The sequence below is a fragment of the Petaurus breviceps genome, unplaced genomic scaffold (genome assembly GCF_028583685.1).
Source record: "Petaurus breviceps papuanus isolate PSGF00001 unplaced genomic scaffold, PetGlider_PUasm1.0 98, whole genome shotgun sequence".
NCBI lineage: Eukaryota > Metazoa > Chordata > Mammalia > Diprotodontia > Petauridae > Petaurus > Petaurus breviceps.
In genome coordinates this window covers 41,596,648-41,610,233 of record NW_027187460.1, presented here as the reverse complement: position 1 = coordinate 41,610,233, position 13,586 = coordinate 41,596,648, and the positions used below count along the sequence as shown (strand labels likewise).

General features: G+C 38.6%; 1 pseudogene; it reads left to right on the top strand.

Moving 5' to 3' along the window:
• The first annotated feature begins 404 nt into the window (after window positions 1-404).
• The window catches only part of LOC138155995 (hepatoma-derived growth factor-related protein 2-like), a 29,277-nt pseudogene continuing 16,095 nt past the window's right edge, over window positions 405-13,586 (top strand).

Below are 13,586 nucleotides of genomic sequence, written 5' to 3'. Positions count from 1 at the left end.
AAGAATAAGCCTGATTCTTTCAATTCTCTTGGCTCTAGGGAATTGGGAAAACTTCAGACATCTGTGTGTATGTGTCATTTTGTTTTGGTTTTTTTTTGAGGCTCTCTCCAAGATCTTCCTTTATGGAGGAAGGGACTTCCAGCCCCTAGGCCTATAATGGGTCAATCCTTTTCAATTCTCAAAAGTTCACCTTTGAGTTTTCTTACAACATTGGGAAAAATTTAGTTTCTCTAAAGAACTTAAAAAAGAAAAAGCTGGTGTTCTTTTGCAATACTCTTTGGCCTCAGTATCACCTAGAGGGCCCCAGAGCATGGCCCATTTTGGGGACTTCAAAACATAATACTCTATTGCAGTTACAATTATATTGTCGTGGAGAAGAAAAATGAATAGAATTTTCCTACATAATGGCCCTTGTTGAGCTCTCTCAGAACCTGGCTCTCAGGTAAGATTATAAGATGCTCATAGCTAGAGCTGCCCCACAAAGGACCAAAGGGCCAATTTAGCAACCCCCTTCTTATGGCCCCCAGGACTTTGGTCCCAGTCCCTCCTCCCTCTGCTACTCCTTCTCAGGTCCCAGCCATGGGTCTCACCAAGGCAGCTTCCCCAGCCCCTTCTACTGCTCCCCAACCCTTTTTTACCTTGGTTTCCCTTCCCTTTTCCTCTAGCCCAACACCCCTCATTTCCTGCTTCCTTCACCATCCATGTCTCCTACCCTACATCTCCCACCATGGCCCCTCCCCTTGAGGTGACCCCTACTCAGGTCCCAGCCATTGGTCTGGCTGAGATGCCCCCCACTGCAGCCACTCCCCCAGAAGCGACACCTACTCAGGCCTCAGGCCCAACCCCCACAGCAGTCTCTGGGGTATCTCCCCCTCCAACCCCTACCCATCCTCATATGCCAGCTGACCTTTTCCCTTGACAGCTGGATCCCCCAGTCTTGCAGTCTAATCCAGTTCAGCCAGCACCACCCAGACCCTCCCTCATAAGAAATAGGACTTCATATCTCCCTTCCCAAGCCCCTGTCCCCACAGCATCTTCAGGGCTTTTTCCCTGAGGGAAGTGTCTGTCTTGCCTAGTGGGACAATTAGAGTGTATGTTCCATTCTCCATTTTGGATCTTACTCAAGTTAAAAAGAAACTGGGGAAATACTCAAAAGACCACACTAAATTTACTTTTTTATGGGTAAGCTCATCCCATTCATATGCATAGCTATGATTACTAACTGGTGTAATTCCACAGAGAACTTAGCTATGATAAAGTGGGTGAGATTACATTCAACCTCAAATTTTGCCCATGGCTTGATGAGAGAGATGGTAGCACTGCCAAGCCCCAGGGTCCCTCCATCATTCTGAGACTTGAGAAGACTGGAGGACAGCATACTGCTGGGCAGCTTGACCACTTTTCCAAAATTTGAACTTTCTTGGGGTGATTCACATATCCTCTTTTCCACCTGTTGTTCCACTGAGGAGAAGAGGAGAATTTTGTAACAAGTCCAAAAACTTGGAGATCATTTGGCTAGCAATGACCCCATAAAACATCCCCCAAGAACAGTTGCTATTCCCACTGGCAACTCAGGGTGGCATTATCAAAAGAGTAAGGATAGAGGAAAGAGAGACCATATGGTACTTTGCCATTGGAAGGCCTAAGAATTGCATTTCAAAAGCAAATAAATTTTCAGAAAATTAGGGAAATTACTCAGAGAAAAGGAAAACCTTTCCCTTTTCCAAGACTAACTGGTAGAAGCTATTAAGAAGTATACAAATTTGGATTGTGTCTCTATAGAAGGGGCAGCTGTCCTTAACATGTATTTCGTTAATCAGTCTGCCCCAGATATTAGGAGGAAACTACAGAAATTGGCAATGGGACCCCAAACACCTCAGGCCCAATTCCTGGAGACTGCCTTTGGAGTCTTTAACAACCTAGTTGCAGCAGAGGAGAGAGTGAAGGGAAAGAGAGACAGAGAACATGTTAAATTCTCCGGTGCTGCCATGGCCAGGAAAAGACCCAAGGAGTACCCTTCCAGGGCACCCCCTTGGAGGAAACTCAGTCACTTGGGCAGTGGGGAAACCTGCTTTCTATGTCACAAGGAGGGTCACTGGTCCAAGGAGTCCCCTTCCAGGGTGCCCCCCCAGTGGGAGTCCCAGGAACCAGTGCCAATGGGACCTTGCCCACATGACCAGGAGGGACATTGGAGGAAGGATTCACCCCAAGGTTGGAAAAGTGGTCAAGCTGCCCAGCAGTATGCTGTCCTCCAGCCTTCTCAAGTCTCAGAATGATGGAGGGACCCTGGGGCTTGGCAGTGCTACCATCTCTCTCATTAAGCCATGGGCAAAATTTGAGGCTGAAGGTAATGTCACCCACTTTATCATAGCTAAGTTCTCTGTGGAATTACACCAGTTAGTAATCATAGCTATGCATATGAATGGGATGAGCTTACCCATAAAACAGGAGTGCATAGAAGAATGAATTAAAACCAAAATTGAACAATATGTTGTTTATAAGGGACACACTTGAAACATAGAGACATACACAGTGTGTATGTGTAAAGCACTTGATCAGAATCTGTTATGCTTCAGCCAAAGAGGAAAAAAAGGCTGAGGTATCAAGCAGGATCTCAGACAAAGCAAAAATAAAAATATACGTAATTAAAAGAGATAATCATGGAAACTGCATTTTGCTGAATACACAATGAAATGATATATTTTTTAATTACCTTAATTTTCTCTGAAAAGACCTCCTCGTTTCTCAAATATATAGGGAATTGAGTCAAATTTATAAAAAAATAGGAGCCATTTCACAATTGATGAATGGCCAAAGGGTATGAGCAGACAATTTTAAAAAGAAGAAATCAAAGCTGTGAAAAAATATGAAATAAATGAAATAAAAAATATGAAAAAATGCTCTATGGAGAGGATTCTGGGAAGATGATAAGAGTAAGTCAGAAAATTTTTGGTTCTCCAAATCCCCCTTTCCCCCCCAAAAAAGAGAACATCCCCTCAGAGGGAATGCAGAGCAGAAAAAATAAACAAAAGTCAGGTAAAACAGTTGTCCTTCTAAGACAACTTGAAAAGACCCCAGGAAAGACAGCCTCCAGTGGTAGAGGTTTCTTCCTGAGTGAAGTGCAAAGATCTCCAGACCAACTCTGCTGAATTGTCAAACCACAAGCCCTGGGGGAAGCTACCTTAAGCTGGGAGGAAGTCTTGGCCTCAGGAACTTTCACCTCAAGAATAGTGTGGGGGTCTGAAGGACGGGTAGTTGAAGAAAGCTAAAGGAACTTCCATTATTGAGGGATGCCAAGCACAGCTATGCTGACTAGATGCTTCCTGGGCTTCAGCTTCAGGGAAAAGAGGCTAGCATATACCAGGCAAATGTAATAGCAGAAAGGCAGCGACCCTGATGACTTTTGGCACTTGTAGGAGAGCAGAGTCCCTGATTTCAATTCCAGAAAAGAGAATTCAGCTATAGTTTATAGACACTGGAGGGACCTCAGGGAACAGTGTGACTGGGGGCCATAGTTATGACTTCAGAGTGAAGTTGGGCCCCAGGACAGACCTCAGAAAATAACAGTAAGGAAGACCTGAGACTTGGGATATCATTCCTCATGTCTTGGGACTGAAACTCGATTATACTAATAGCTGCTAAAAAAAATAAAAATAAAAATGAGTAAGCAAAGGAGAAAGAACCCAACAATAGATAGCTATTCTGGGGATAGAGATCTGGGTTCATATTCAAAGGAAGATAATTGAGCTAAACAAGACACTCCTTTTTCAATGAGAAATGTCAAATGGTCCCAAGCATAAAAAGAGTTTTTGGAAGAATTTAAAAAGAACTTTAAAAATTAAATATGAGAGATCAAGAAAAAAAAATAGGAAAAAATAAGAACAATGCAAAAAAACTAAGAAAATTATAAAAAGAAAGTAACCAACTTGAAATTGAGATCCAAAAACTTAAGGAAGAAAATAATTCCTTGAAAACTGGAATTGGGCGAGGGGGGTCTAATGATGCTTTAGGGTGCCAAGAAATAATAAAGTGAAATCAAAAGAATGAAAAAGTAGAAGAGAATGTGGACCATCTCATCAGAAAAAAACAGCTGTTCCAGAGAACATATGAAGGAGAAATAATATAATAATAGTCAGACTACCTGAAAATTATGGTTAATAAAAAGAATTCTGATACAGTATTATAAGAAATTATCAAGGAAAATTGCCCTGAAGTTTTAGAACAAGAAGGCAAAGCCCACTGATCACCACCTGAAAGAGGTCCCAGGATGAAAATTTATAGTAATATCATAGCCAAGTTTCATAGTTCCAGGTAATGAAGAAAATATTGCAAGAAACAACATAAAAAAAATTTTTTAAATCATGGACCAACAATGAGACCAACATAAGACCTGGCAACTTCTAGATTGAAGGAATATAGGACTTATAATACTATATTTAATAAGGCAAAAGAGCTAGGGTTTTATCTAAGGGTAACTTACCCAGCAAAGTTGAATATAATTCTGAATGAAAAGAAATTAACATTTAACAAACTGAAAGACCTTTAGGTATTTGTGACAAAAACAGCAGACTTAATGGGAAATTTGACATATGAGAACAATTTGGAACTAAAACAAAAGGGCTATAGAATAATGCATACCTTTTGATACAACAATAGTATTACATGATCTGTACCCTAAAGAGATCAAAGATAAAATGACCCATAGCAGCTCTTTTTCCAACTCCTGTGACAAGGAGTTGGAAATTGAGGGGATGAACTTCAGTTCAGGATGGCTAAACAAGTTATGGCATGTGATTTGGATGGAGCATTACTGTGTTATAAGAAATGATAAGGAGGTGGTTTCAGAAAAAAAAAACAAAACGAAACAATGTAAGAACTGCATGGAGTACTGCAAAGAAGTGAAAACAACCAGGAAGTTGTTCATGTTAACAGTAGCATTGTAATGATAATCAGCTGTAATAGACTTTGGCTACTCTGATCTATTGATGCTATCCATCTCTGGACACAGAACTGATAAACTCTAAGTGCAAATGGAAGCATAATTTTCTCACTTTTTTTCTTTTCTTTTTGCAACCTCACTGATATGGAAATATGTTTTGCAAGATTTCACATGTATAATTAATATATTATTTGTCTTCTCGGTGGATGCTAAATGAGTTGGGGATAGAGAGGATCTAGAACTCAAAATTTAAAAAGAAAGAATGTTAAATAATAATTTAAAAATATAAACAATATACATGCAAAGTATTATCGGGTTTGCTTGCTTGTTTTTTGGGTGGGGGACAGGGCCATGTACTAAGAATTGAGGGAATTAGAAAAGGAATCTTGTGGGAAGTACTACTCAAGCCTGAGTCTTAAAGAAATTTAAGAATCTAAAGTTTTACAGATAAGAAGCAAAAGAAATCTGGGTACAAGAAATAGCTTGCACAAAGAACAGAGACAAGTGATAGCATGTTGTATGTGAAAAACAAGAAGTGGGCCAGTTCAGCTAAAATATCTATTGGGTGAGAGGTAGTAAGGTAAAATCAGTCAGGGAAGATAAATTTAAGCCAGGTTTTAAAAATCAAACAGCTAAGTTTCTGCTTTATTCTATAGACACAAGGGAGCTATTTAAGCATGGGAGTACCATGGTCAGACCTGTAGTTTTAGAAAAAAAAATCAATTTAGCAGGTGTTTGAAAGATAAATTAGATAAGTGAGAGGCTGGATGCAGAGAGACCAATTAGGAGATTATTATACTGCCAAGCATAAAGTAAACACTTCATAAATTTTTGCTTATTGATCAAATGAGCAAAAAGGAGTATTTAAGAGATGCAATGATGGTAGAACTAACAAGATATGGCAACTGGTTGAATGGGGGTGGGGGCAAAAGAGAAATGAAGTGGAAAAGGTGTCTTTAAGGTTATTAACTCCTCCTCTTATTGAAGGAATGGTGTTGCCCTTGAGAGACTCAGTTAAGTTAGGAGAAAAGTCAGTTTAGAAAAGTTAATGTGTTCTCTTTGGACAAGTAGAGTTTGAAATGCCTATGTGATATCTAGATAGAGATGTGTAGTCGGTAATTGGTAAGGTGAGACTTAAATTCTTAAAAGAGAGAAATGGAAATGTATATTGTAAAAATTATCTACATAGATATGATTATTGAACCTATGAGATCTGATAAGATACTTCAGACTTAGTAGAAAGACAAAAGAGAAGACCCAGGTTAAAGACAGAGGTATTATATGGACAATGATCTTAGAAAGAAGACTCAGAAGTACTGATAGGAAAACTAGAAAAGTGCTAATATGAAAAACCAGGGAGGATAGTATACAGGACAAAGTCTTGTTAATATTGTCAAATGAAGCAGAGAAGTTAAGACAGATGAGGACTGAGAAAAGGACATTGGATTTATGGTTAAAGAAGTGTGTGGCTATATTGGAGAGAGTAACTTGTTGATTTGTGGGGGGGGAGGACTGATAGCATATTAAGTACTGAATTCAAAAAAATCTTGATACAATATTATTAGAAATTATCAAGGAAAATTTCACTGAAGTATTACAACAAGTCAAAGTAGTAATAGAAAAAAAAATCCACTGATCGCAACCTGAAAGATTTTCCAGGAGAAAAACTTAGAGGAATATCCCAGCCAATTTTCATAGTGTGGGGAGGGGGGAAGGAATTAGAGACAACAGTTAAATACAACTTCCCTTACCTTTGCACCACCTGGAATTTGGCTAGGAAATGAGATAGATAAGACAAAAATATTGAAGGCATGAAAAGATCAATTAAAGTGTTTTGTTTTGGTTTGGCTTGGTTTTTTTTTAAGTATGCAGACATGTGATCATGCATATATAAGACAGAACAAGGTAATCAATAAGGAAATTAATGTCTATTAACATCAAAATCATTGCATTTAAAAATCTAATGATTTTGAATATTTGATAGTGATATATACCACATCAATGAGTGGAAACCAAGGATGAAGAGCAATGTCCTGAGCTGGAAGAGAAACAGAAACAGAAGAAGGAGCTTCGCTGACAGCAGGAACAAAGAAGGAGGAAGAGGAGCAGAAGAAAGAAAGGGCCAAGAGCGAGGAGACATACCTCAAGAGCAACAGTAGTAAGGCTCAGTTCAAAGAAGACGAACCCATCAAGAAGAGGGGCAGGAAAGTTCCCAGCTGAGTCCCTTGTTCTGTGATTCAGAATCAGAGCTAGAGAAGGAGGTGAAGAAACCACAATCTCAGTTTTTGGAACAATCAAACCAGAAGGAGAAAAGAAACCACCCAGAGAAGTCCTGAGGCAAGCCTGTGAAGCAAGGGATTGAAGAGAAGAAAGAACTATCTGTTTAAGAAAGTCTGCAGAAGTTACACAGTCCAAATGTTAAGAGATGCCTCAATGCCATGTAGGAGCTGGAGAACTTGCAGATGATTTCTCATATTCTCCGGAAGAATACTGGTGCAGTAGCCACATTAAAAAATAGATTGTCCATTATAAAGCCTACCAGGAAGTGATATAGAAAGCAGCAGAAGTCTATGCTAGGCTCAAATCAAGAGTCCTGGGACCAAAGAAACCAGAAGCTAACAGGGGCGGCCAGGTGGCTCAGTGAGTAAGAGCACCAGCTCCAGTGTCGGGATGACCTGGATCAAATCCGGGCTCAGATACTCAGCACCACACCCAGAAATAATAACTGGCCGTGTAACCTTGAGCAAGTTACTTAACCCCAATTGCTTTAAAAAAAAAAAAAAAGAAACCAGAAGCTAACAAAAGTGAAGATCAATTGGCAGGAGGGGAGACCCCCCAACAAGAGACGGAGGAGGAGCCTACTGCTGATCTCTCAGCTCTAGTGAATGGTAAGTCCACAATCGGTAGGGGGAAGAGTTGTGAGGACAAAGGGCAAGAGCAAAGGCAGAACATGGAAGAGAAGTAAAGTCTGAAGACCTTCACAATGACAACATTCAAAAGGATCCAGAACTGGACAGGCCAGGGAATACCTGGCGGGAAAGACCAAGTTTGGATAGACTTGGGGTCCCTTGTTGGGGAGAGCTGAGGTCCTGAAATACGCTGCTCTGGTCTCTCCTTGGCCCTGGGATGGAGCCCCTTCACTAAGTTACACAGTAGATGATGTGTATCGGTCTTGTTCTCCCCTCATCCTAAGACTCCTGTGAAAGCTGAGAACTTTGGGGAGAAGCTGTGCTCTCCAGCTGTATCTGTTACCCTATTTGTTTGTTTGTTTTCCCTCACCTAATTTCCGTGATTCCAAACAACATGAAATGAATATAAAGGGTTTTCAATGAAAAAAATCCATTTTTATTGACTTGGTTTTCTAATATTATTGGCTGCCATGGAGAGCTTGGCCAGTTTGCTGTAGGACTGGAGAAGTGACAGTATTCCCATTAGCTGTGAACTGGCAGTACTTCCAAACTAGACCAAAGCAGAGGTGACTGAAATGGGTACAAGACCCTGTGATCTGGTGGGCTGAGACTATTGGGCTTGGATTCCCTGGCTCTGCTGTAAAGGTCATCTTTACAAAAAAGAAGAAAGAGAAGAAAATCTAAATTTAATGGCTCAAAAATAAAAACTATCATGGTTTAGAACAGGATTTCTTAATCTAGTACCTATGCAACCCAGTAGAGCCATGATTAAAATTCAGGTGGTCCGTGAACCTGGAAAAAAAAAATCATATATTTATTTACCTTCTAGACTCTAAATGAAATTTAGTATGTCCTTCAATTATGAATAGAGGCAACAAAAAAATTATTCTAAGAAAAGGGTTCCTAGGCTTCGGTGGATTGCCAAAGGTTTCGAAGAGAGGGGCTAGGGGGGTTAGGACGTGGGGGTAGTGGCACACTAAGAATGTCTTGTTTAGTTAAACAAACACTAGATTTCTGGAATCTGTTACCTATTTCATATCTTGAACCTGCTACTTATTACTCTTTTGACATTAGGCAAAAAACTTTCCTTCTCTGGCTTCAGTTTTCTTAAATGTAAAAGATGGACTCGAACTAAAGGCATTGAGAGTCATTTCCAGCTCTAAATCCTATTAACCTTATTTATTTATTGTCTTGCTTCTCATAATATGTTCAGAGCCAAAAGGACGTTGAATATAGATATAAAAACTGATTAAAAAGAAAAAGAAATGTTACTGAACCAAAACCACAGTGGAATTCATGATACCTTTCCAGAAGAGATGATTCATGTTTTAGTCATCTAGAAATACCAAACCAAAAAGATAGATTTTAGACTGTGCCCTGAAGATCAACAATAACAACAACATCAATTTTTCCTGGATTAGAAAGAGAAGGAAACTCCTAATCTAATGACCTCAAAAAATTAACAAATAAATTACTTCATACACATTTATATTTCATCACACTGTTAATGAAGAGAAATAGGTCATAAAAAATAAATGTGCATCATGCTTTAAAAAAAACTTACCATCAGTGTGTTTTATTATATTAAGGAATAGAAGTTAGAAAGACCTGAAGTTAAATCCTATCTCTAACATGTTCTGGCTGTGCCTACATGGCCAAGTTATTTAACTTCTCAGAATCCTAGGAAAACCTTTAAAATTGTAAATTACGAAGAAATTGTAGATCTACATGAGTGAAAGGGGGGTTCACCTTGGGAATTTCCCAAACCCATGAAATCACAGTTCCTAGAATAAATAAATAATAAATAATATTACGTAGATAAAAATAACATTGTTTTATTTGGTCCTGTTTTTGTACTGCCTTTTTCATATTGGAGACTTTGCAAATGTGAATGAATTACTTTTTAACTAAAAGAAGATAATTTGCATTTGTTTTCAATGAGCTTCCATATATATCAATTCATTCGATCCTCACAACAATACCAGGGTGGGAGAGAGGAAGTATGGATATTAGGTTTTTTTCACTTTACAGATGAGGGAACTGAGATTTCAAATGTTTGAATAACTTATCCTAGGTTATACATTCGGTAAATGGTATAATTGAATCTTGAACTGCTAAGCTGTATAGACCCCAAGAGGTGGTCAGACAGAAAGAGCAACAAAGCTGTTCACACCACTTGGCTGAACCAGGAGTCACCAATGGGAAGTCATCCAAGTGAGATGGACAACGATATGGCTTTACCATCTGGCCTGCTGCTATGTTTCCCAGACCTCTGGGCACTGCATCTGGCATGCTGGTGCAGCCTAAAATCCCTGAGGCTTACTATCTGACCCACCACTTTACCCTTAGGATTTCTGGGCTTTTCCACCTGCCCTGCCCCTGAATTCTTTTATGTATTTCTTGCTGTTGTTGTTTAGTGTTCAGTCATTTCATTTGTTTCTGATTCTTCATGACCTCCTTTGAGGTGTTCTTAGGAAAGATACTGGAGTGGTTTACCATATCCTTCTCCAGCTCATTTTACAGATGAGGAAACTGAGGCAAACAGAGTTAAATGATTTGCCCAGGGTCACATAGCTAGTAAGTAATCTGGGGTTGAGTCTTCCTGACTAGGCCTGGCATTCTATCCACTGCTCCACCTGGCTTCCCGTTCTTTTATGTGCAGCCACCCCCAATTAAAGAGTGACCTCCTTGAGAACAGGAACTCTCATTTTTTTTGCCCTATTTTATCTCTAATATGTGTCATATAGCAAACAGATTATGTCCTGCAAATAATTCTGGACTTGGAGTAAGAAGACCAGAGTTCAAAACCTGCCTCAGTCATTTTACTGGTTGTGTGACCCTGGTCAAGTTATTTTTAACCTCTCTCAGCCTCAGTTTCCTCATCTGTAAACAGAGACAATAACAGCATCTACTTCACTCAGTTTTTCTGAGGATCAACTGAGATAAATATTAAGTGCTTTGTAAAATTTAAAGTAGTATCTATATAAATATTATATATTATATCTATATAAATGAAGTACTTAATTTCTTTTTGGTTCATCCATTCTGGATTTATACATAATTCCCCTAATATTACATAACCCCATCACACAATATAATTTTCACATATGCATGTAACCTGGAAATAGCTTAAGAAAGGTATTGGTTGCTAAACAGAGCTGCCTCTTTAAGCATTCACAAGATCTAGAACACAGACCATTAAAAAAAAATAAGAAAAATACGGGAAAGATGATTAAACTTTGAGTCAGAAGGTTTGGAACTAAGACCCATCTTTGACACGTACTAACTGCAAACATAGTCAGACCATGTAACTGCTTGGAATTTTAGTTTCTTCTTGTGTCAGATGGCACCAATACTTCTTCAGTATTTATCTCACAGTGTTATGAGGAAAGGGCTTGGTAAATTTTACAATGGTATGTAAATGAATGCTATTGTAAAAAATAAGAATAAGAATTGTAAGAGTATATATAAAAAAGTATAAATAATACATTTACATATAGATAAAAACAAAAAGGAGAAATGATCTCCACACATCTAAAATATCATAAATTTGGACTAGCTGAAGATGAGTCTAATTTTTTTTTTAATGTTAAAATTAGAGGATGATTTTTGAAGACAATTTTGTTGTTTCAGGAACTTTCATTAGTCAGTCAGTCAATAAATATTTAAGCATTTCATTTGTGCCAGGCTAAGTAAGGGCTGATGATACAAAGAAACACAAAAGGCATTGCCTTCCTCAAAAAACTCACAATCTAATGGGGAGATAACATGAAACAACTCTGTACAAATGAGCTATGGAGGATAAATTTTAAATAACCAACAGAGAAAAGACATTAGAATTTAGGGGGCCTGGGAATGGCTTAGAACTTGTGATTTTAAATGGGATGCCAAGGAAGCCTGGGAAGTGAGGAGGTAGAAATGAAAGGAAAGAACATTATAGGCATGATATACAGTCAGTGAGGAGATAATATGTGTTATGTAAGACCACTGTAACTGTTGGCAGAATATGTGGAGGAGGTGAGGAGTGAGGTGTTAAAGAAAGGAGTTACTAATACCGCTAGAAATCTCTATAGGAGGCAGGATACTGTGGATAGAGAACTGGCCTTAGGTAAGTGTAAGCAAAGTGGGATTTGTTGTTGTTATTGTTTCTGTAGTTCAGTCCTAGGTTCAGGCTAAATTATAAACATCTGAAGGATTAATTTCCTTTGAACCCTGATAATTCACAGTTGTGCTGAGTCCAGTAGGTTTCATGCCTTCTGACTATGAGCCAGTCGTGGGCCTTAGTCTTTGTTATATATTCTGGGAGGTTGGCATTTTGCTTTGGGCATTTGTTTGTGAAAAGGACCTTATGATTCCCTGGATAGGACTCTGAGTAGCCATTTGTTAAGAGCCCCACCCCAGATTACTCAAAGGTTTGTGCTCTCCCAATCTGGTGGTGTAATAGATGGTTGTATTACTTTATTGAGACAGTAGGAGCCCTGTCTGTGCTAAATTGTCTGTTGTATTTTCTCCATGTCCAGGGTGTTGACTTTTCCCCAAATTAGTGAATGTAATTAAAGTAAGATTGTTGATCCCTTTAAAAGCTGTCTTTCCTTTAGCAAAGTAGATCAAAGAACCTGTACTAGCAAGCCATTCTGGTTGTGTTAGGGTGGCTTGCTAATATACCTTAGAATCAGAAATACCTGGATTCAAGTTCTGCCTTAATATTTTCTATGTGACCCAGGTTTAGTTAACTAATCTCTCAGTCTGCTAGGTTGGTGCCTGGATGGTATAGTGGATAAAGTATAGGACTTCAAGCCAGGAAAACCTAAGTTTGAATCTAGTCTCAGACATTACTAGTTCTGTGACTCTGGATTAGCCACTTAACTTCTTTGTGCCTCAGTTTCTTTATCTATAAAATGGGGATAATAGTAGCACTTTCCTCACAGGGTTGTTGTAAGGACAGATCGAATTAATGTATGTAAAACACTTTTTAAACCTTAAAGAGCCCTATTAATGCTAGCTATCATTATGATCAAGACTATAATTTTAAGTGTCCTGCCTTGCAAAATATGTTGTCTTTAATTTCCATTCATATTTTATTTAAATGATATCCAAATTGTATTTTAATTCTTAATATTTTATATAAACATAAATCATTGCATAGCAAGGAAGCTGGTATGAATTATAATCTTTCCCAGTTAGAAGAAGAAACATGAATTAGTATCAGTTAACTAGCATTTATTAAGTAGGTGTGTGTGTGTATGTGTTTGTATGTGTGTTCAGTCATGTGCAACTCTTTGTAATCGCATTTGGGGTTTTCTTGGTAAAAATATAAGAGTGATTTGTCATTTCTTCCTCCAGTTCACTTTACAGATGAGGAACTGAGACAAACAGGGTTAAGTGACTTGCTCAGGGTCACACAGTTTGTGAGGCCAGATTTGAATTCATGAATAGGAGTCTTCCTGACTCTAGCCAGGGCTGGCACCCTACCCACTTTAGCACCCCACTGTCCTGCATTAAGTACTTACTATGTGCCAAGCACTGAATTAAGTTCTGAAGGATCATGAGATGGAAAATCTAGTCACTTTTTCTCTCTAAGTAAAGAAAATTGGTTCAGGATGGAAGTATACTAACAGTGACTTTAAAGAGTTAAGAGTTAAATCCTTGTCTGTCTCATTGATTCATTTCAAGAGTAATCTGCCTTACAGAAATTTATATATGCTTAGTTATACTTTCTTGCTGGATTGTGGGACATG